A 22,544-nucleotide genomic window follows, 5' to 3' on the forward strand; every position below is an offset into this window, starting at 1 on the left:
TATATATTCCAAACGTGTGATATATAGTGTTGAACTGTGAAGATCTTTTTTCGCGAATTTGCTAAGAAAAATGTGGTTGATGCTGCAATATGTTTATTACATAATGACTATACATTTTGTCATTGTCATATGTTTTGTTTCATTTTATTAAATTATTTATTAATTTAGAACAATTAATGCAATTTTAATATTCTAAATATTCCAAATAATATTCTAAATAAAATAAGTTTTACGTGTATACACAAACCACAGAATAAAAAGAATTTTTATATATTTATAATCATATTTGCACTGTAAATTTTTAACTTATATATTTTAATTAAATACTAGCGTTTGTTTTTACTAGCTAAATAACTTCCTTGTTAATCGCAATGACAGCTGGATTGATAAAAAATCGTTAAAGGCTCGCTGGTCGACCAAAATATTTAATTAAAAAATAGAAACGGTAGTTTGTCTTTGTTTCTCGTTGCTTTTTCTGCATGTCTTTCATAGAAAAATTCCCATCGCTCACCAGCCCAAACATGTAACGCGACATGACGTACGTACACACGCACGCACATGCTGATACACTGCACGCTCTATATGCGTGGATATCGATTCGACGAACCTCGCCCCGAAGCGCGGTCGGGATATCGTGCATTTTCAAGGTCTGAAACACTTTCCCCGGAGAGATGCGAGGGCAAAACGCGGTGGCGGTGAGGGAGACAGAGAAGGTTTGGCGGAAGGTGCGAGTGCATTTTTTAGAAGGCCGCCAGTCGTTCCGAGGTGCGTCGACCGACCGTTTTCATGTCTGAGACATGGAAGAGACGAAGGAGATGGAGGAGAGAACAGTGTCCGAGAGGGACGAAAGGTATGAGAGAGATAAAAAGGCAACGAGTATACTAAGGCAAGGTATACGGAGAGAGATGCGTGGAATCCTCCCGGTCTTTCCCTCCGCTTTTTCTGTGGAAGGGGTTGAAAGGCCGGATGGAGGATGAGAGGGCGAAGGCGAGGGCGGTCGTAGGCGGGAGCGATGATACGTGCGTAGAATAGCCTCGGCATTTTGAGCTCCTCGGAGATTTGGCTTGCCGAGTAAGAGCTTGGTGCCGCCGCGCCGACCCCGCGTCTCACCTCTTTTTTTTTTCCCACCCCCGACCGGCGTCATCCGTTTCTCTCTCGCCGTTTTCTATCTCGCACCAGCCCCGCGTTTCCCGCTCCCTATCGCGACGAGGACGACGACGGCAACGGCGGCGGCAGCGGTATCTACCGTTTTCGTGTCTCGGTTTCTTTCATCGGTCCTCCGACTCTTTCGCGGAGCCCAGGGCGGTTGAGCCATTGGAGGCAACAATCTTAAAATATCACCCCGCGGGTAAAGCGCGGCATGAGTTATCGCGGTATTTAATCATCTCCAATAAGCTCGCGTTCCTCGCACCCTCTAGATTTTTTTCTCTCTGTTACTTTAGTCTTCATCTACTAGACAGGATGACCTGTCGTCCGTTTTTTGAGAATATGTCTTTATTTTTAGGAGTCATTAAACGATCTCGTAACTCTTTTAAAATTTGTCCTGATTGAGTATACTTTTTGTTAAGATTTAAAAGTATTTCTGTGTGTTTATTATTCATTAAAATCAGAATATATAAGCCAAATTATCATTTGTATTCTCCACATAACTCAATATTTTATTGCAATTTAGAATATTTTATCAAAATTTACTGTTCTAAATATTTGTCTTGTTTTCTCTTTATTTCGTTATATATCCTGCTTGTTGTATACTGATATCTATTTTATTGTATACAAAATATAAATTATATTTAGGTTCCATTTTTATCTCACAGATTACGAAGTTATATTTTTTTTTTCTGTGTTGTAGTCACTTGAAGTCCAGGTATCAATTTTTTCTCTTTTCTTTCTGTTTTCGCCATCTACTTCCCACTTTTCTTTATCGCGGTGTATTTTCGGATGGTTTTCATCCAATGGGAATCTACCAGGTTCAATGGGATACGCCTAACGACGCCCGAGTACGTTTTTCTTCGGAAGTAATTAAGAACGATTAACGGAAGTCCGTCCGACGATACTCGACGCTGGGACTGCGAAGAGAAGTTTTGATGACTTTAAAGCGCCTCGAAGACCGTTTGGGTCGATTAATAGCTCTCGAACGGAGCCGCTTTCTTAGCGACAAAGAAGTTTCCTCGTTTTTCCTTTCGTAATCCTGACTCTGGCTAACAAGAATCCGCAATAACGGAAGGCGCTGCACTTAAATATATATATATATATATTTAAGTGCAGCGCCTTCCGTTATTGCGTATATATATATATATATATATATATATATATATATATATATATATACATATATACAACCATCGACCTTCTTTATCGATATTTATCGTTCCGGCACGGGTGTTACTAACGATCGAATAGTCGTGTAATTTTTTTAGGTGCACGCTTTAGTGGACCGCGCAGCTTCCGCGCTATAACGTGCAAAAAAGATATTCTACGTTATCGCATTAATTGTAATTTCTGTTATATTCACGGGATTTTTCTAAGAAGAAGAAAAGATTATGGTTTTTGTCTTAGATATTTTTAATATTTTTCCTTACTGATAATTTTTTAATGATGAAAAATTTTTGAAATTAAATATATTTTTTTCTAATGCGTTAAAAATAAAATTTAGATTATATATTTATGATATTGATTCTGTGTAAGAAATTATATTTTACTCGAATTATGCTATTTAATGTAATTTTGTTTTACGTAAAAAGGACTTTTAAATTTATTATAGTATTATGTAATAGTACGACTGGTTATGATATGCATTTTAAGCGATTTGTTTTAAATTTTTATGAAAACGACATAAAATAGTAGAGATTGCAAATTGAGTACTTTAAAATTTTATCCATCTCTTACAGATAATATCAAAATTTAAAATATGCGGTTTTTACTAAAGTGTTTAGCATATAATCAAAATTACGATTCGAAACTATCACGAACGGAGTATGTATGCTTGCTAGGAATGGAAAATTATAATTCATGTTGATTTGATACTCGACGTTTTTATAGACTTTTGGACTTACGAACAGGATTACTTTGGGCGAATTGTGATTTGGTTTACGATACATGCCGCTCTTTTTTACGACAGCTACGTGCTTCATTCGCCAGCGAATATCAGACTTTAAAGCCTCGATAGCCGTAACTGCGTCTGGTCTTGATACATAAATTCCCAAAATATATATGTTCTATTAGTAGCATAAATAATTGTTTACTTAAATAATCTAAGAAATATTTTTGCTATTAATTCTATTTTATGTGTAAATTACATTGTTAAAATTCTAGTTTAATAATTTTTTTGCACAAGTCAATGACTAGAAAAGTGAAACGTATTTTATTCACTCAATTTATCTTCACTTAACATAAATGTGAAATGGAAAGATTATTCTGATATTTTATATTTATTTCATAATTAATTTAATTAAAATTATTTAATCTTAAACCTCTACTAATTGAGAAATTTTGATTGATGGTAAGAGAAACGTTTAAATGGTCGGAAATTTTCACCATAAGTCAGATTTGTATATATATATATATATATATATATATATTGCTGTTGAAAATACATTCTCTCTCGTTCTTCGATAAACTCACGTTGATTTCGTCGTTGTAAATAAAGACAAATGACGTAGCTGAAGAGAACGTCGCGGCAAAACATTATTCGGGGACGACACCTCAACTTGGTTAATTTGTAATTATCCCATCTCGTCAGTATATCGTGTAGATAAGTTCTTATGCGGCGATGCAGCAAAGAGCAGTGCAATTAAGGAGATAATTGTATAAGTGGAATAGATCTTACCTGGGGAATACGAGGAGAAAAACGCGGCGCTGTTAATTCGGTCGGCTGCACTTTCCTTCGACTCCATTCGGTCTCGGGACTGTGAATTTAAAGGCGTTCTTTCGCAAGTTCCTCGAAAGAGAAGGCTTTTTTTCATCCTTTCCGAGACGCCCAACTCTAGATTACAGAAGACGTTTGATTAATTCGAGGACGGAGCTTGCTTCCTTTAATCGAGTAAAACGTATAAACTCAATTACTTTATCTTTTCCTGCTTATACGACATTGACCAACGTCGACGACGTTATTTTTCTTCTTCTTAAATTAACTAGTCAATTCGATACTCTTGTCTTTCCCAACGCGTATGAATGTATTAATTAAAGGAATATAATATAAAATATTAAAATTATGATTGTCTTATAATATATCTAACAAAATTATTTTATTGTACATGATCGAAAAATAGATAAGATCAGGTTTAAGATTATCAATTTATTTGTTTAAATAAACAATAAATTGTACTATTAGTTAATTACTTACTTTGAAATCTAATTATATGAGCATGCTATTATTTTTTATTTTTTATACATGAATTGTTGTGGCGAGAAAATAAAGATTCGAAGAAAATCTCTAAAGCGCAAAAACCGCCAAGAGTACAAAACGAGGAAAAAAACTAAATGGGCCGAGCAATGGCTAATTGTCGGAACTTTCGACAATCTTTGTATTTCACAGCGAAGAGGCGCCTTCGCCCGCAGAAGCTACGGAAATAGCCGTGAAAGTTCGCGGTCCGAGCAGGGGTGGGATCTGCGACAGAACGGGGGTGGCTTCAGGGCGACTCCGTGGACAAGTTGGGGCGATGGAAGTTGAAACGGCCGCGGCGCCTTGTGTGCGGGCGAACAAAGTTGGATAAAAATTAGCGTCGCGTGATTAACTCCGCGGAATAAATTCGCGGTAAAGCGGCTGGTACCAAGCGAGACGGTGGCGTCGCGGCGCCGCGGGCCACTTCGCGGTGCTCGGTAGTGGATAGATGAATAAGCGAGCAAAAATTATACGACCGTAAAAATGAACTAATTCGAGGGTGTCCTGCTGTATAACGAATGTACTTTCAGGTACACTCGTCCTCCGTTATTCCTTCCTCTGAGAAAATAGTGCGAGACACACTTCTCTCTTCTGCCGCACGCATTTCCGTTGTCACCCTGCGCTTCATTTCCCACATTTCCTCCCCGTTCGATGGCGAATCATAGCTGGTAAGCGAAGTGCGTTTCGCAAAACGAAATTACTGAACAGTTTCCACGCTGAATGGTGCTATGTTCATTCGCGCACTGTTGCGTATATCTGCTGCATTCGCCGACACGGTGAAATATCGCGTGGTGTTGTCATACACTCGTATTGCTCAGCTGGGAAATTCCCCTCGAACGAATAAAGAGAGAATGGCAGAATTAATGCTCCAGTAATTCGTACTGCTAATGCCATCTGTGCCTCGCATCAAACGCGAACGCATTCAGCAGAATCGTGACGGCAGACTATAGAATGGCGTTAGAGAAACATAAATGAACACAACGTGTTCGATTTTATTTAAGAAACCGATGTGTTCTACATAAGCGGATTCTTCCAATCATATTGGCGAAAACTAATAACCGCTAAGTAATATATAATATTACAAAGTGATTAAGTGTCATTTTTTTCTTCCGCTGAAATTAATGAAGATCGATAGCTTGCTGCGATATACGATATGGCCAGCATAACCGAAGATAACCGTAACTCACGACGCGCCTTGATCGATCTCGCATTCGCGCACGTGCTCTCGTAGTAACATGGTGTGTATGCGTGGCGCGTGCGTGACTAGTCCATTCAGTTATTCCACGTCGTTTTCTCCTCCTCTCTTTTCCGTCCTGCTTCTCTCTTTCTTGCCCGCTCGTTCACTTGGCTCGTCAAACAAGCGTTGAATTGCGTTTGCCGGCATCCTGCAACGTTACGAGCAAGTGTGGAGCTAATTCGCATGCTTGTGTCTTCCCAGCCACGCGCCGCATAAGTTTGTCACGTTCCGCTATCGTGTCACTCAAGTAAGTGTCGCAGGCAAGTTCCATTGGAGAAGGTGTCGTAAAGATAACTTTATGGCCGACATTGGGTAAATATTGCGTCGTATAAAAAACCGGGGAGATCGTATAACAGCTTCCGGATGGTATTTAATCACAGTTACTTATTAATTGTCTAGAAATTTATTTATTATATAATTATTTTACGATAATCTGTAACCAATTAGAAAAAGTAGTACAAGTTAAATTTGGAAAATTTTTTATAAATATTTTTGTGTGCAATTTTGAAAAAAATTTACATTTTTTATTACATTTCAAAATTTTTTTTTAAGTAACGACTTTTATTTAAAAACCACATTGACCGTTAGAGGATATTTCTGAACGTTATATCAACTCTAATTAAATCATAATTCTATAATGTACATGTGAATGTATATAAAGATATCTAATATACTGTATATTTCGAGTGGTATAACTTTTAATTTGTATTTGTAACGAAGTGGAATTAATGCATTAATTCATAATATTACGTCAGCGCGCATAATTGGTTGTAATCGAATCACTGAATGGAAGTGACATTTATTGCTTGGCGCAATAAATCGCGACATCAAGCGCACCTGTGAAAATCCTATCGATCACATTTCGCGGAACACGTGTCATACATCACGTAGAACGTAACTCTAAGAGTATAAGAACCTTAACAGGTGATATACCATGTTGATCACGACTAACTACTGTTTCCTCGTCGCTAACAGCAAGGATAGAACATTTCCCGCCATTGTCGCCGTCGTCTTCGTTATCATTGTCGTCGTCGTCGTCGTCGTCCCACCCTCTTGAACGGGACGCAAACCCATACGTGAGTGTAAATAGAACCATCGTCTCGAATCGTCGTTGTAAGATCTACGAGGAAGAGGATTCAACCCAAAGGTGACGGCTATGGTAATGGCATTAAGGTGCACAATCAACGGGACCAACCTGCAAATTGAATAACGGTGCGCTGTCAGTTGATATGTATCGCATCCTCAGCCGAATTTAATCGCGCCTTCGTTCCACGCGACTCCCGCGTTTCTCTCTCTCTCTTTCTCTCACAACCGTACATATGTGTATACGTGTACAGACATATGTACATATACACAATGCATACATTCGCACGCGGACTTTTTTTATGTTCTTTGTCGGGTTCACACGAACTCGAGATACTCTCTTTTAAGCTCCAGCCGCCCGCGCCTTATTCTCCTTGTACGGGAACGTGGTATGGAATACCTACGTGACACCGAAACTGATTCGCTACAACTTTACTCCGTTTCTCCATCTACTCCTTCCTCTTTCATCGCCGGGCTGTCGGATTGCCGGTCGGGCTCTCCGTCTTACCGCTGCCCCGACTGCCAACCAGTCAGCGGCGCTACCCGCTCCCGTAATCGGATTCCCAAGATTTTCCCAACTTTTCCTTAAATCGCGCGCCACCCTCTTTTTCCCCAGTTCTTGCTCCTCTTTCTTCCGGCTCGTCTTGCGCGCGCGCACGCGTTGCCTCGAGGAAAGCAGGTTCGAGGAACAATCGGCCGGCGAATGAGGGACGGCTCCACCGTTGATTCTCTCTCCTCAGACACTCCGATCGCGTTATTTCGTTGCGAAGGATCGCTTGAGAGACTTAAGAAGCTCAATTGCGCTTTTATCGTAGACTATCTAGGATCGTGCTTGAACGTGAGTCGGAAACAGCCGGCCCGGCTTTTAGAGTACTCAGTTACATCGACTACCATACACCTATAAGATCTCTTCAAGTAATGTGATATAATTGAACAAAGTAAGTTTCAAAGAAGATCTTTATTCAATGAAGGTTCCAACAAATTTGCAAATCACGCTATTCTAGACGCGACGAGAGTAATATTCCAGAGATTTTCATTTTCTTTATTTTTACTATAATTTTCTCTTACCTTTTTCTTCTTTGCATTCTTATCTACTTTAAATGTCTATAGATACATCATAATTTATGTTATACGTTATTTACTTCTATTATTTGTTAGCATTTATATTATATAATACTTCAATTTATCGCTAATTAACATATGTTATATTAACAAATAATTTTCCATAATATATAAAATGCTTCTGTTGCATATATTCATTGCGCGTGCTTTTATTGATACAAATATAATAGCAATAGCAATAATTACTGTAAACTTGATTTTGCTGGTAATCGTACACGATAAGGTAACTTAAATCGTGTAATAGCCAATTTATGAAATTAGTATTTATATTTGGGCAAACTGCTATTAATTAGGCTGTTGACAAAATAACTGGTGAATTCTTTTGAGCGACGAAATATAATATCTGGAATCTTCGATATATTTAATCGTAAATTAAACTTTAATCATGTCATATCTTTCTTAAGCTATGGCATAATCTGTTTTCATTGTTAAACTGCTGGATTTAAATTGATTAATAATTAAGTACTTTTCTCATTATATCGTGCTAGATTGATCGAGGATTAATACTCAATACCTTGATCAAAGTGTGCTTACGATTATGGAAACACTTCATTTTAGGACTGAATTTACTTTGTTTTGCGCCATAATGAAGGCTTATGTGACCAGGAACAACCAGCTTTTCTCGCTTTCCATAAACGCTGTTATTATTTCATAAACAATACTGTTATACTTACTATTGTGATTTAAATTTAAATGAAAGTCGTGCAACAGCCATTTTTTATGGACATTTAAGCAAGTTGATATTTCCTACATTATTTTATTTAAATTTTTTAAATTACGAAACAGTTTTTCTTACTTTTTTATATTTCTTTTTTAATATTCATTAAATACAAATGTAGATGAAAATTTCTATTTTACCAGTTTAATTATAAACAATGCAGAAAGGAATATCTTTACAGATGTAAAATAAATATTTAAAAAGAGATGTAAGAAAAATTGTTGTTTCGTAATTTAAAAAGTTGAAATAAAATAATTTATTACAAGTTTAAAAGTTTCTGAATCACAAATGTTTTAAAGTTGAAAACGATCCTTTAAAGACATAGAAATACATATTTATAAGTAGCTGAAAATTCTTTTGAGCATAAAGTCGCAAAGTACTATCAAAGCTTTAGCAAAAAAAAAAAACGCGATCGAAAGCGAGGGTCTGCGATCTTGCGGCCATATTAATTGAAACGTTCGAGGCTTTTGAGCAGCCGACTCTCATTGCCAACCCTCATTGCCGGCGAGCGAGGGCGCGAAAGAAAAAGGGCAAGAAAGAGAAAACGCCAACGCAAAAAGAAGGGATGACGTTATACGCGGTGCGCGCGGAATTGGATTGGTTTTTTACTAATTAAAATTTCAAACTTGACACCTGAATGTGCCGTCTTTAATGAGACGGTGGCTAGAATGAGCGTGAGTTTTCCTCATTATTCTCACAGGCGTCGGAGTTACAAAGCAAGATATATAGACAAAAAAAGGAGAGATTTGGGGGGGAGAGGGAAAGGAAAAGAATCGACTGATACGGGAAGTGAGTGCGTGAAAACGGGGAGGGGTGGGGGGCACACGTGGTGAGAAGAGCTAACTGCGTTTTGTTTCTTTTCGCGACATTAAATTTTATTACGGGAAGATATTTGAGGAAATAAAAAGGTCGCTGAATTATGTCGACCTTTTCGTGGTTACCCAGGGTTGGTCGTGCTCGCGGTGCACACGTATCGAGCATCGCATTGCGGTTCATCGAGCGCGAACGATGTACACGTGTGCGCCGTTGCTTTTCGTAGCCGAGCGTAATGCGCGTACGCCCTGCTGTCGCTCTCCTTCTGCTCCCATTCTGTATGTTAATTAATGTTTGCATTACACGGCGTCTACAGGTAATTAACTACTCGGCGCTCGTCGTTAGGTTTTCCGTCTTATTAGCTCGATACCGAAACGGCACCGGCTCGTCTCTGCCTCCTACTCGTCTCTCATCTTTCGCATCTCACTCGCGAGTGTCTCCTAATGACTCCCTGTCTCTTTTACGACGTAGTTAAGCTCACGTAGCTCGAGCGCGTCGTTACGCGATGCCGCGGAACAGCCGGCGTGCGCTAATGGTTATTGAACTTTTCCTCCATCGCGATACGAGAGACAAGACCCTCCGGGGGGAAGGGGGGGAGGGAGCGGGCATGGAGTGATCGTAACGCGGTTTACCGTGTGCGATATAATCGAATCGTTCGTTCTCCGCGCGCCCTTAATGAACCGCGCGGAAATTTGCAGTGTAAACTTGAACGTGATTTTTCACGAAGCGCACAGTACAGGTAGAAGATTTATCGACATGATATCCCCATTTTCCTTTTTTTTCTTTTGAACGTGACGTGATACTTTTTCCGTACTATATTAAAAAAGTGTTTTATTATAACGTTAATGTGACACGAATACACATTTGATGAGGGACACCATATGATTATATTTCTTGGGAACGACGTTTTTGAACAATGGCGTCACACAAAAAATGACGCTTTATCAATACAAATAATTTGTTGTAAAATAATTTTAACAGAGATTTTACCATTTTGCGTCTTTCTCGTACCAATTCTTTTTATTCTTTCGTCAAAAGCGTTTTATTATTATTTTTTTTTAATCAATATGTCAACTTGAATAGGACGAGTTAAATGATCGACGTATTGGCATGACTGAATTACAAGCTCAACTGAATGAACTGTATGCAACAAATGCACAATAGGGGAGCACGCGTGTCGTCCATTGCCCGTCGACGTTGCTCTTTGTCGTAGTTTGATGACGGTGTCACTGATCATCGTGAATTGCCTTTTTCGATATGATACCTATACCTACTCACCCCGTGCCGTTAATTCCCGCTTTACAATAGAAACGATCATTTTAAAATACTTCGACTTCTCCGCTTTCAATAAAAGCGGTGTATGTGAATCAATGCCTGCCTGTAAAAATCATACCAGAAAATACACGTGATAACACATGAAAAACATAAAACGTTATTTACACGTGGTTAAAAATAAACTTGATGTCAAGAAGTTAAATAATGAATTCGGTATTTAAACGGTACAGTAAATTAGGTTGTACACTATCATGCTCTACTTTCAAGAAGACGAAGCACTGTAGATCAGCGAGATGAACCAGGTATCTTGAATTATGCGTGTCTTCTTCCTTTCGTATAAAAATTTGTAGGAAGATCGCGGTTTATCGGTCAGAAAAGGTACTTTAGCAATTCAAATCTTGTCCCTTTGCTCTTTGCGCCGCCTCTGTGCTCGTAATTCAACCATATACTGACAGTCGAGTGAAAACCAACCGTAGCGGATGAGACGATTCAGTAGCCGCAAGCCACAGAGATTGCTCAAAGGGTCGGCCTTTGAAAATAAATGAAATATATCCACTTTCAGATGTGACGAGGGTCTAGCGTTACTTCAGTGATTACGGCCGGAAATGAGCGGACTTGTACGCCTAATACTCGGTATGCCTCGAGGCTTATTTCCGCACAACTTGCACCGCAACAACGGAAAGGTTCTGTGCTCGCAACTCATTCAGATTCTAAGGTCCCAAATTTAAATTAAAATTATCTTTTATTTTTATTATTTTTTTTTATTTTTATTTACTGTGCCTCAAGGCCCATGAAATTGCATAGTTTAGATAACCACATATCTCAGTCTGCGCAAACACTGAAATACCATTATAACTGATAATGGAATATTTAAAAAAAGATATAAATAAAGAAGTAGGAAGTAGAAGATATTAGAAAAGTATGAGAAAAACGGAAGATGGAAATTAATTACATTACTTTATTACAAATATTTGATTTTTTTTTTTCTCTTTTGAATAATATGTATCCAATTTCGCACAAAATATTTTTATAAAAATTTTAGAAAGATGTGCAATATAATTTTTAGGAAAAAAAATATAAATATATATCTGTGTCTGTTGCAAAAATTAATTTTTCTGATTTTCCAATGGATTTAGAATTAATGGTCATATTGATAACAGAAAGATTAACTTCTGCAGCGTTTTTCATGAGTATTTACTGACATATCAAATATCAGCCACACAGTTCACTTTTTTTTCGTTAAATGACAACCAATTTTACATTTTGTGAGAGAAATAAAATAAATAATAGAATAGAAAAATGAAAACAAAACAGTGTAAGTACATACGTTTCCACGCATTTTGCTTTGTTGCGCGTACTATATTAGCAATAATAAAAAAATTATCGTGAGTATTCATTGATAAAATTAATACTAACAACTACGGGTTAAGTATCATAATGTATAGATGTTAAAAATTTCATGAAAACAAAAAATTAAAAGTTTTGAAAAGTGAGTGTAACTTATAATACAAACTGCAATTATTTTATTTTTACTATTGTGTCGAGAACTTTATATATATATATCACTAATTTTTTATAAACTCACACAGGACAGTGCAAAAAATTTTCTATTCATAAAAATGAGAAGATGTATTAGCGACATAAGGATGCATCATGGTCTTGTGTTCGACATGGCTTTTATCTTGCATTAATATCACAGTAGAAGCGGTCCCACGATGTCGGAAACGTCGTCGACAAGGCGCTTTTAATGTTGGAAGTTTCGCGTGTTGACAAAACATGTATCGGATGGTAGGGAAGGCGCGGGGCCGGATTGTCTCACGAAGACCGTGAAAAGAGATGACGGAACTTTTCGGAAGTCCGTGGTGCGAACAGCGAGAAACGACGTCGTGCGTTAAACTAACAATAGCACTTTTTTTCCCAGGGCCACGTTCGTGCATTTAACAATGCTGCAATCCATTCATACACGCGTACACCGTTCTCCATCCTTGTCGTTTCTCGCTGCTGCCGCCACCACCACCACCACCACCGCCGCCGCCGTTGCCGCCGTCGCCGTTTTCCTACCCAACGTCATCCCTTGTATCCATTGGTGTTTCTTTTTTTACTTTCGTGCGTCTCCGTTCCTCTCGATCTTTCCAGTCGTTTCCACTCGAACGTCGAACCACCCTTTTGCACTCTTTCGCTTTTATCCCTCCTCCTACCCCGCGACATATCCATCTACCAACAACAAGCGTCGTCTACCCCCATCGCACGTTCTCTCGGAGCCACCGACAGTCGGCACAATGCGCAATGCATTTTTGTGATTAAAATTTAGTAGACGTCGACTCTGTTTCACGGTGTGCGTGTACGTGTGTATGTTTTGTTTGGTGGCTGAAGATTTTCCGCAGGATCAGGGCGTCGCGATCTTCGACGAAGCCCGTCTGAATAAACTCGTCTATCGTTTTCGTAAGAGACTTGAGGATAATTTTTACAAATGTAGCTGAAGCTAGCAGCCAAACGCCGAGCGGGCCGAGCCGAACGTCATATAGGCGTTTCCAAGGGGCACCATTCAATCAAACGTTAAAAATTCCCTGGTTATGAGATTTTTAACGAAACTTTGAAAAATTTGCATAGGGTTTAGTTATTATAATACATAATCGATTATTTGCGACAAGACTTGTAATTTGCCAATTGTTATAAATGTTTTCAACTAATTTTTATCATTTTCCTAATTGTTATAAATATTGTAAAAATTAATAATTATCGTTTTGTGTGTTTCACGCCTAAACGCAACGTACGATTTTCTCCAAATTTGACTGGAAATATCTTTCAGTAACGTACAATCGATTAATTGATCATTCGCGAAATGACATGCATTTACCTAATTGTTATAAATATTTAAAAAATTAATTATTATCGTTTTTTGCGCCTTACGCCTAAACGCAATGTACGATTTCCTCCAAATTTGGCTGGAAATATCTTTCAGTAACGTACAATCAACTAATCGATTATTCGCGAAATGACATGCATTTGCCTAATTGTTATAAATATTTAAAAAATTAATTATTATCGTTTTTTGCGCCTCACGTCTAAACGCAATATACGATTTCCTCCAAATTTGGCTGGAAATATCTTTCAGTAACGTACAATCAACTAATCGATTATTCGCGAAATGACATGCATTTGCCTAATTGTTATAAATATTGAAAAAATTAATAATTATCGTTTTGTGTGTTTCACGCCTAAACGCAATGTACGATGTTTTTCAAATTTGGCTGGAAATATCTTTCCGTAACGCACAATCGACCGATCATACTTTGCGTTTAGGTGTGAAGCGCGGAAAACGATAAAAATTTGTTTTAAAAATTTATAACAATTGGTAAATTACAAGTCTTGTCGCAAATTATCGATTATATATTATAATCATTAAACCCTATGCAAATTTTTCAAAGTTCGTTAAAAATCTCATAACCAGGGAATTTTTAACGTTTGATTGAATGGTGCCGCCTGCAAACGCCCATATGACGTTTGTCTCTGGTCGCTCGACGTTTGGCTTCTGTTTTTGGCTGCTAGTTTCAGTTACATTTTTTACAAGCAAAGTCAAGGTTTTTTTTAATTTTACAGTCTTCTTCTTAAGAAGTTTCTTCTTAATAGAAAATCAATTATTACTAATTGTTAATAATCGTGAAGATTTATTTTTATTTAATAGAGTGTATATAGTTTATTACGGTTAGCAGAATTGTTATGCAATTTTTCAAACGTCAATAAATATTATATGTAAAACGTTGAGCTATCTTAAGCATCTTAATATTTTCAAGGAAAACTGATATGATTGTAAACAGTCGATGCTGAAAGAAAAACCATTTCTTTGCAGTCCGAGCGTAAGAAACGAGCGACGCGCACGTACCACTTCTCACAATCTCCATTTAGAAGAATCCTCGCCACCTCCGATGGCATTAGTCTTTGCTCTTAGCCACCGTTAACTTTCGGGTTCCGTAAACATTCCACTACGGTTCTACTACGGATCAAAATAAAAGTTAAGGGAGAAGGAAGCCACGAAGCTTTGCCGCGAGACGTGCTCCACCATGGCGGAAGACGGCCGTTGCGATGTTGACGGCGGCCACCAGCAAAAAGGACGATGAGAATCCGAAAAGGAGTAAGACGCGGGGAAAAGACGACGGAGGGATTGTGGAGTGTAGAAGGCTGGTTGGGCAAGCGGAGATTAAGGCGGCAGCTCTTAAGCCTGACGCCGAAATCCTGACGTCGAGGCTTTCGTCGAGTCTGAAAAGGGACGAAATACCAACCATCCACTACGCCGCGCCACTCGTGGACCAGTCTGCTGCGCATTACTCGCCGACCTTTGCCTCTTAGCGCTCTGGCCTCTCCGTCATTCTGTTTTCCTCTTTGCCCTCCTCTCGCCGCGATACCGAAACTACGCGGAATGCTTGTCCTATCGAACCCGCACAGCCTCATTCTAAAAAATTTCTCATATTCGTATTAAGAATTATTTTTGTTTCATATTATATGTATACCATCTCTTGAAATGAGAAAACTTTGTTTCATAATTTCTCTTTGCAATATCGATTCTTCTACTTTATGTGGTTTTTACCTATATTTACAGTTACAATTACGAGCAATATGTGTTTACCGAGTAGTAATGTATTATTGTAATTTTTAATTTTGTCGTTATTAATCACTTTTTTATAAATAATTTTTCAATAATTACAGTTATATTTAATCGAATGGATTGAATGTTAGATATTACTTTGCGTAGCGTCATATTTAATAATTTTACACACACATTTATTTATTTATTAAAATGAGAACATTTACATTTGTAAGCTGTTTTATAAAAAAAAATACATCTATCATCAGAAATACGTGAGATGAAAGGAAAAAAATGTGAGAGGACCGTGCATTAACAATGTACGAGGTAATAGTCTTTCAGGACCGACAAGCGACGCGTTTTTTAACGAGCGAGTTCATCCTCTGACGCGGCGCTTTCAGCCGTAGCCGATTTATCAGGAACAATAAGAACAGGATCATTTCGCTATCAACCGAGGCCTTAGACCGATCGAGCATAAATCCGGAAAAACGTTTGGCGCGAGGTCACGATTGCTCGGCTTTTCGCGGATTGGATTTTGCTGATGGCGAGTGGGACGCGAAAGCGGGTAAATGAAGTATATGTAAATAATGAGGGTGAGGAAATGAATATGTCGAGAAGCCGCTCGGCCCTCCGCTAATGGCGGGTGCAACGCCCGTTGGAGGGGCCACCCGAAAATAATTCCGTCCTCTATCGCGTCTGGAAAAGTAGTGGAGTGCCGCACGGGCCGCCCAATTATCGTAAAACCGCCATCTACTTCGCGCCTCGGATTTCAAGCGGGCGAGAAATGCGTCGTTCGTATGCAAAATCGATATGCGTCTCTACGAGAGAGATATGGTTCATTCCCTGGCGAATGCTCACGGATACCATTTAGCCACGAACACCAGCGCGATCGATTGACCGCTGCACGATGGGGACACGAACATTTTATTTATCGTGCTCGAATACTTTGCGCTCGAAGATCTTTGTAACTCCGCATTCAATTTGACGGACGTGCGGAAGCGTATATTTCCGCGAGGATTTTTGTGATCGAGAATACACATCGCGAGTATTATTACACGTTTCGTTTGCAATCACATCGGTAAGCATCCGTCGATGAAGTTTCTTCTCGAATCGACGAATGGAAAGGGTGCGCATGACGACACGGTCGTCACTAAAATGAGATGTAAAAGAGCAAGGGGCACAGAGAGTAGCGAAAGAAAAAAAGAGGACGGTAAGTCATCGAGAAATGGGAAGAGGTAGAAAGAGAAAGAAAACTTGAAGGTATAGATGGATAAATAGACCGATATAAAAAGAAAAAGTAAAGAGAGTAAAGCTCGTCTTGCAGTACGCGGTTAAACTCGAGCACGTCGGCAGGGTGAGGGGAAGCTTCTTGACTTTTCAATTTTCTTCCGCTCCTCTCGACCGCTCTCCTTCCCTCCCTCTACGTCCTCGTTTCTTCCCCTTCTCCTCCTCTCCCGGCCGCCTCTTCATCCTCTCGCTCCTTCTCATCCCGCAACCTCGTCGAAGCGATCGCGGGCGAGTCAATAGGGATTGCCTTCGCCCGGAGTAAAATAATTTTCCGGAAAGTTGTGCCGCGCTCGGCAATGTTAACACTCTGAAAGTGGGTTTGCCTACTTCAAAGGAAATATGAGAACCGACGGACGCGCTTGATTTTTCGATCCGCTCCCTCGCTTCTTAACGACTAACGGCTTCGCGGGCTTTATCTTCTTGAGCGAGGCGGATCACGCGCGCATCGCTGACCACTTTGAATTCCGACAGTGCGGCCGTGGTAGGAAGGAGGAAGCGCATCCCGCGATACGAAAGTTAACCGGCGGAATCGCAAACTCCGCCGCGAGCGGAAGTGAACGATAGATAAATAGGGCAGAAGTATATTTTATTCTCCCGAGTTCGCTTCCGATCCTCTCGTAGCGCGCTCGATTTTCCGTGATCCCTGAAAAACTCGGAGTCTCGTAAAGTGCTGCGAAGAATTCAGAACCATTATCGACCGTCAACTCTGAGCGGCTTACTCGTCAATTCAGCGTAATCTTTTCTTGCGGGTGAGATAATATTTCACGCGGGAAAGTCCGTTTCCGCATGCTGACCGCGCTACAAAAGCGCATTTTTCGATTCGTTCATTTCCCGCGGTGATACAAAATCGCACAATCGCACGAACGAGATCCCGTGGAAATTTTTTAGCACGGAAAATGCGCGATAGCGAGCAGTCGCGCTGCATTACGGGATGCGTTGTGTAAATGCTCCATACTAGCATTCACTACATTCTTTTTTTCCCTTTTCTCTACGATAAATTTTTTTGTTCTATTTTACACGGCGATTAATGAGGATTTATTTTAAGAAAAATCTGATGGATGATGAGATATATTTAATGAGGGCATTTATATCGTGATGATGCACCTGCATCGTTTGTCTCCCCATTAGCCATAAAATTCTCTCGGACAAAGGAACGGTGTTTCTCTCAAATAGCAATGCGTATCGTGTAGTTTCACGTAGAATCTGTGATGGGGTGGAGAAACATAATTACAGTGTGCTCCTTGTTATCGAGCTGCTGAGGGGACGGTCGTCGTTGCGTCGTTCGTTGGATGTCCGTCCAAAGCGTCGACACAATCCAAGCAGCTAATATTGTATACCACGTACTCTCTCTCTCTCTCTCTCTCTCTCTCTCCCTTCCTGTCTCTCGTTAAAACGAAACGATTCTCCCGGATAGAATGGTAGCACGAAGAATTAACTTTTACCACGATACAGGTACTTAGCTCGCGTGCGAAAGAATCTGTGCGCCAACTGTTTTTGCCGTTCGGAAGAAATCTTATTGTCCCCTGCAAAATCCGGTTAATCACTGAAACCCAGCGCTCGTTAAAAATGGCGCGGACCGCCAGCGTAATTATGTTACTCGGGGTAATTTTCTGCTATCCAATTATATGGCGCGACACCGGGCGTACGTCTTGTCTAAAAAATTAAACAATTGGGACGCATTGAAAGATCACAGAATAGTCAAAAAGTTCCCGTCACGTGGCTATAAATAAATACTCTTGTTTGGCTTATCCGATATTTCGCACATGGAAAAACAGCTTGCGTAACATTAAAAATGTATAATGATATTTTATGATTGTATAATAAGTATGTACCATTTGTTAATTGTTTGTGTCGTAAAAGATCATAATAAGAAACGTGCTTCAATTTACAATTGTTAATAATCATTTCTCAAGCATAACGAAGGATCTTAATGAGACATCAAAACGCAGCGCGATAGTAGTCATGCTGACCGCGGGGACATTTCGCCAAGCAGCTTGGTAAAATGAACGCTTTAATCACTCCTCAATTATCCGTTCATGGATGAAATTTTAATTTACGACGCGATAAAGTTTCAAAGAGTCGTGTTCGCGCGTGCAAAATTCGTTCACTTTATGCGCTCTCAATTTGAAAGTTTCAGTTTGACCGTTAAGCCCCTCGGAGGAAAATGACGGGGCGAAGGGCAGAAATCCGGGTGGAAAAGGTGGCGGGGGAGGGGGGTGGAAGGAAGAGGCCTGGAATTGCGGAGGAAAGTGTTGAGGCGGCGGCCGCGGCGGGGGAACATCGTATTAAATCGGAAGATTGGAATTCTAATTAATACTCGCGGATTATCGATAAAGGGGCGAGGAAAACGGGCACGTGAAGGGGCGGATGGCGGAACGATGACTCGTTCCGTTCGTTTCATCCTTCGCGCGTCTTCGACATTCGCCTTAATGTCTTCTCTAACTCTCCCCGAGGTAGGACCCCCGTCGGAATAGATTATATCGTAATGAAAATCTTGACGTTTGACGTTCTGCAATTGATGACTCCACTCTCCCATCGATTCATTGAATATCTGGCGCACCGATGCGTATTACGTGTCACGCGTCAGAATTCAGAATAGAATCTTGTTCATGATTTTGTAATAGGAGAAGCATTTCAAGAATCAGAATATACGTCGCAAATATATAGTAAAATGCACACGAATTGAAATACATGGCATATAAAATATTACAAATATAAATCTGCTCTGAAATCTGTCGCAAACTGTAGATGATGAATTTTAATTAAATTGTAATAAAAAAAAAACGTTCCCGAAATCCGCGAGTGCTGTAACAAGGAAATACTTGGGAAAAAAAAACTAAAGTAGTTATTTGTAACAATTTTTACTTCCAACAGTAGTTTTTGAGATATAAAGTTTAAAATTAACCAATCGCATACGTCTAGATTGTGTTCGTGAATCATCTAAACGTAATCTGTGTTAAACCTCTTTTAAGCTTTAAGCTCTTATATGGAAAATTATTGCTTGAAAAACTAGTTATAAATAATTGTACTGGAAAAAAAGATCGGGTAAAACAAACCAACTCTGAGTTGAGTAAATTTGGTTACGTCAACTACAATCGAATCAAATTAGATGAATATTTAGTTAAAAGGTTAAAACAACTAAAATGCAGTTATATGGACATTGAGAATGTTCTTTCAACTACAATAAAAATTGCTCTAATTGCATAATATGTGTGATTTTACCTCTGGAATAGTAATCTATCAATTCAACTTAGTCTTTGTCTAATATAACTGTATTTCTAGTTCATTTAACACAAATAAGATGTGACAAAAACATAAAAATTATGCTGCAAGAATTAAAGCAGCTAATTCGCCATATACAACTCTGGAATTGAGTTAGTTTAACTCGATTTCAGTTGTTTTGACTAATTCTTTTTATAATGTATTTTACTTAATTTTTCAAGAACTCACGGATTTTGAAATCCATGTATAATTTTCGTACAAATGTTATTTATATTTATTCGTGAAATTTTTATTCTGCCGCCACTAATACGTGACGTCAAGCGTGTCGTGAATTCTTTCAACGTATCCGGCGACAGCTGTGATAATTTCGCGAAACGGCTACTGAATCGTTACAACGTATATTGTAACGTCACGTATCCAAGAGGATTAGTAACGCGTTTAAATTTTTCGTTGATATTTTTACATTACATTTTATTTTGCCGCGAATGATAAACAAAGGTTGCGCTCTAAAAATTATTGTAAAATATATTTCGATAAAAGAGCACTAATTGAATCTTGACAAACCGATTTTATCGAGGTACAATTGTAAAGAGAAATCTGCTTAACGTAACTGCTTTGCCATTCGTTCGATTATTATTGCCAATAAAAAGTAACTTTATTATATACAATACATATTTCTTCCAGTAATCGCATGCAAAAGAGGCATCCCCTTTTATTTCGCCACCTCACCGTCGAGAAATGAAACGCATCGCACACTTTGTCGCGAAGGCTGCGTGAAACCTGTCGGCGCCTTTCGTGAAATTAGAGCGAGCGGGGGCGCGCGCGGAAGATGAACCGCTTCTTCGCGTCGGGCATAATTCCCACGTAATTCACTCACAGCCGCGAAGGGAATATTTACAAATGGGATTTAAATCCAGGAGAGACGACCGCGGTGGTAGCCGCGGAATATCGTTTGCCGGCACCTAACGGAGAGACGACAACGGCGAGACGGCAGCGGCGAAGGCGGAGGATGGATGGAGGCCGCTTAAAGTGTAAATAGGAGGCGATTCGCGCCAGACAAAGCGTTCCCGTTTCACGATCCTCTCTCCCCTGCACCCACCGCCCATCTCTCTCGCTTCTCTATTCTACCTCCACTTCCTCCGAGCGGCCGTAAAAGGGAAGGACACAGCCCTTCCACGGTTACTACGAGTCGAGAGTCGAATCGGGAGTCGACGGAAGTGGAATCCTGAAATATTAATGTGACACCAGCCTTCGTCGTACGCCGATCCTTATCCCCGGCTTCCTCCTACTTCCCGTTGTCCGCCTCGCTTCCTTTCCTCCTGGACCCGTACGTCCTTTCCTCCGACGTTTGACTTTCTTTTCCTCTTCGCGCGCTTCCGTCCGCGCGCGTACCTTGTTGAATCATACACCACTGCACCGGCTGCTCGGCTCGATTGGGGAGAACAGGGCGCGTGTGTACACACACATTTTTTATGCGCAACGACGTCTCCTCCGAGAGAATATTAGCTCGAGAGATAAGAAATCGTACGGTCTTCAATGCAACATTGCCAAAATCAAATAAGATTGCATAAGAATACATAATTTTCAACGGTTTTTTTTTACGGCGTTAGAAAAATTTTGTCGTTTTACTAAATCACGTTTTAAATTTGTTGCACAAATGTGCAAGTTAAAAAGAGTAGATTATACGTTAATACATTTAATATATTGCAATGTATATCCATTATTATTAAAAAATTAATATCCATGTAAGAGAGAAGAGTAAAGTCTGCTCTCTCATTTAAACGTATTATGATTGCGATAATATATATCCGATTATTTCAAAAAGCTGTGCAACGTAGTTATCCCATTTGTTCAGATAACATTGGCCGTCATTCGTTATTATTTGCAATATGTGGGAAAATCCCGCGCTTTTGTCAGCCTTCATTAATAAATAGCTCAATAATTAATCTAAATGCGTTCCAGATTTTCGACATTGAATTGATCTTATGATGGTCGCTTTCAAAACTTTACAGTCAGTAATTAATTTACCAATTAATAGGAAAATTATAACGCATTTTATACAAATCTACTTAATCACACGAAAGTGATTTTTGACACTGCAATGTAACGAGAAAAATGTTTTTATTATTTAGCTTTTCCCGATTTTCGATACAGCGATTCCGTTTAAAAAGTACAAGATCGATCGTCTTTACAATTACAGAAATTGTATAGTTTAGGTATAATAAGCAAAAATAATACGATAAACAGGTTAACATATCGAGCCAAGACAAGTTTTCCTAATACATTATAATTTATTAAATAACCATTATATAATTATAAACGCGACTAAAAATCAGCTGTGTTAAAAAATGTTAAATTTCGAAACGTTTCGATTATACTTAGTAATCATAAATTCCTTCAGTAATCATAAATTACCAATATGTATGAACTTAAACATGAATGAAATAATAGACACGAAAATATAATTGAACAGTTAAAAAATGATGACCATTGAACAATCAAATACGATATGCGCTGTTTTATGGTTGTTTAAATTCATACATATTAATAATTTATTATGAAGAGACTGAAGAGGACTAAGTATAGTCGAAACGTTAATTTAACATTTTTTAACACAGCTTATTATTAGTCGCGTTTATAATTATATAGTGTTTATTTAATAAATTATAATGTATTAGGAAAATTTGTCTTGGCTCGATATATTGACCTATTTATCGTATTATTTTTGCTTAGCATTAACGAGCTTTTTATATTTGTTTTATTGTTAGGTATAATATTTGCGTTGACATGACTGCGCGGTATTAATTCACGGCTATCAAAGTGT

At 39.0% G+C, this 22,544-nt stretch overlaps 1 protein-coding gene across 1 annotated transcript in view; it reads left to right on the top strand.

The window, feature by feature from the left end:
* Positions 1–22,544, top strand: part of LOC105829567 (sterile alpha motif domain-containing protein 5-like) — a 219,147-nt gene that overhangs the window by 195,483 nt on the left and 1,120 nt on the right. The gene's annotated exons all lie outside the window — the stretch shown is intronic.

Source organism: Monomorium pharaonis, chromosome 6, assembly GCF_013373865.1.
Source record: "Monomorium pharaonis isolate MP-MQ-018 chromosome 6, ASM1337386v2, whole genome shotgun sequence".
Lineage (NCBI taxonomy): Eukaryota > Metazoa > Arthropoda > Insecta > Hymenoptera > Formicidae > Monomorium > Monomorium pharaonis.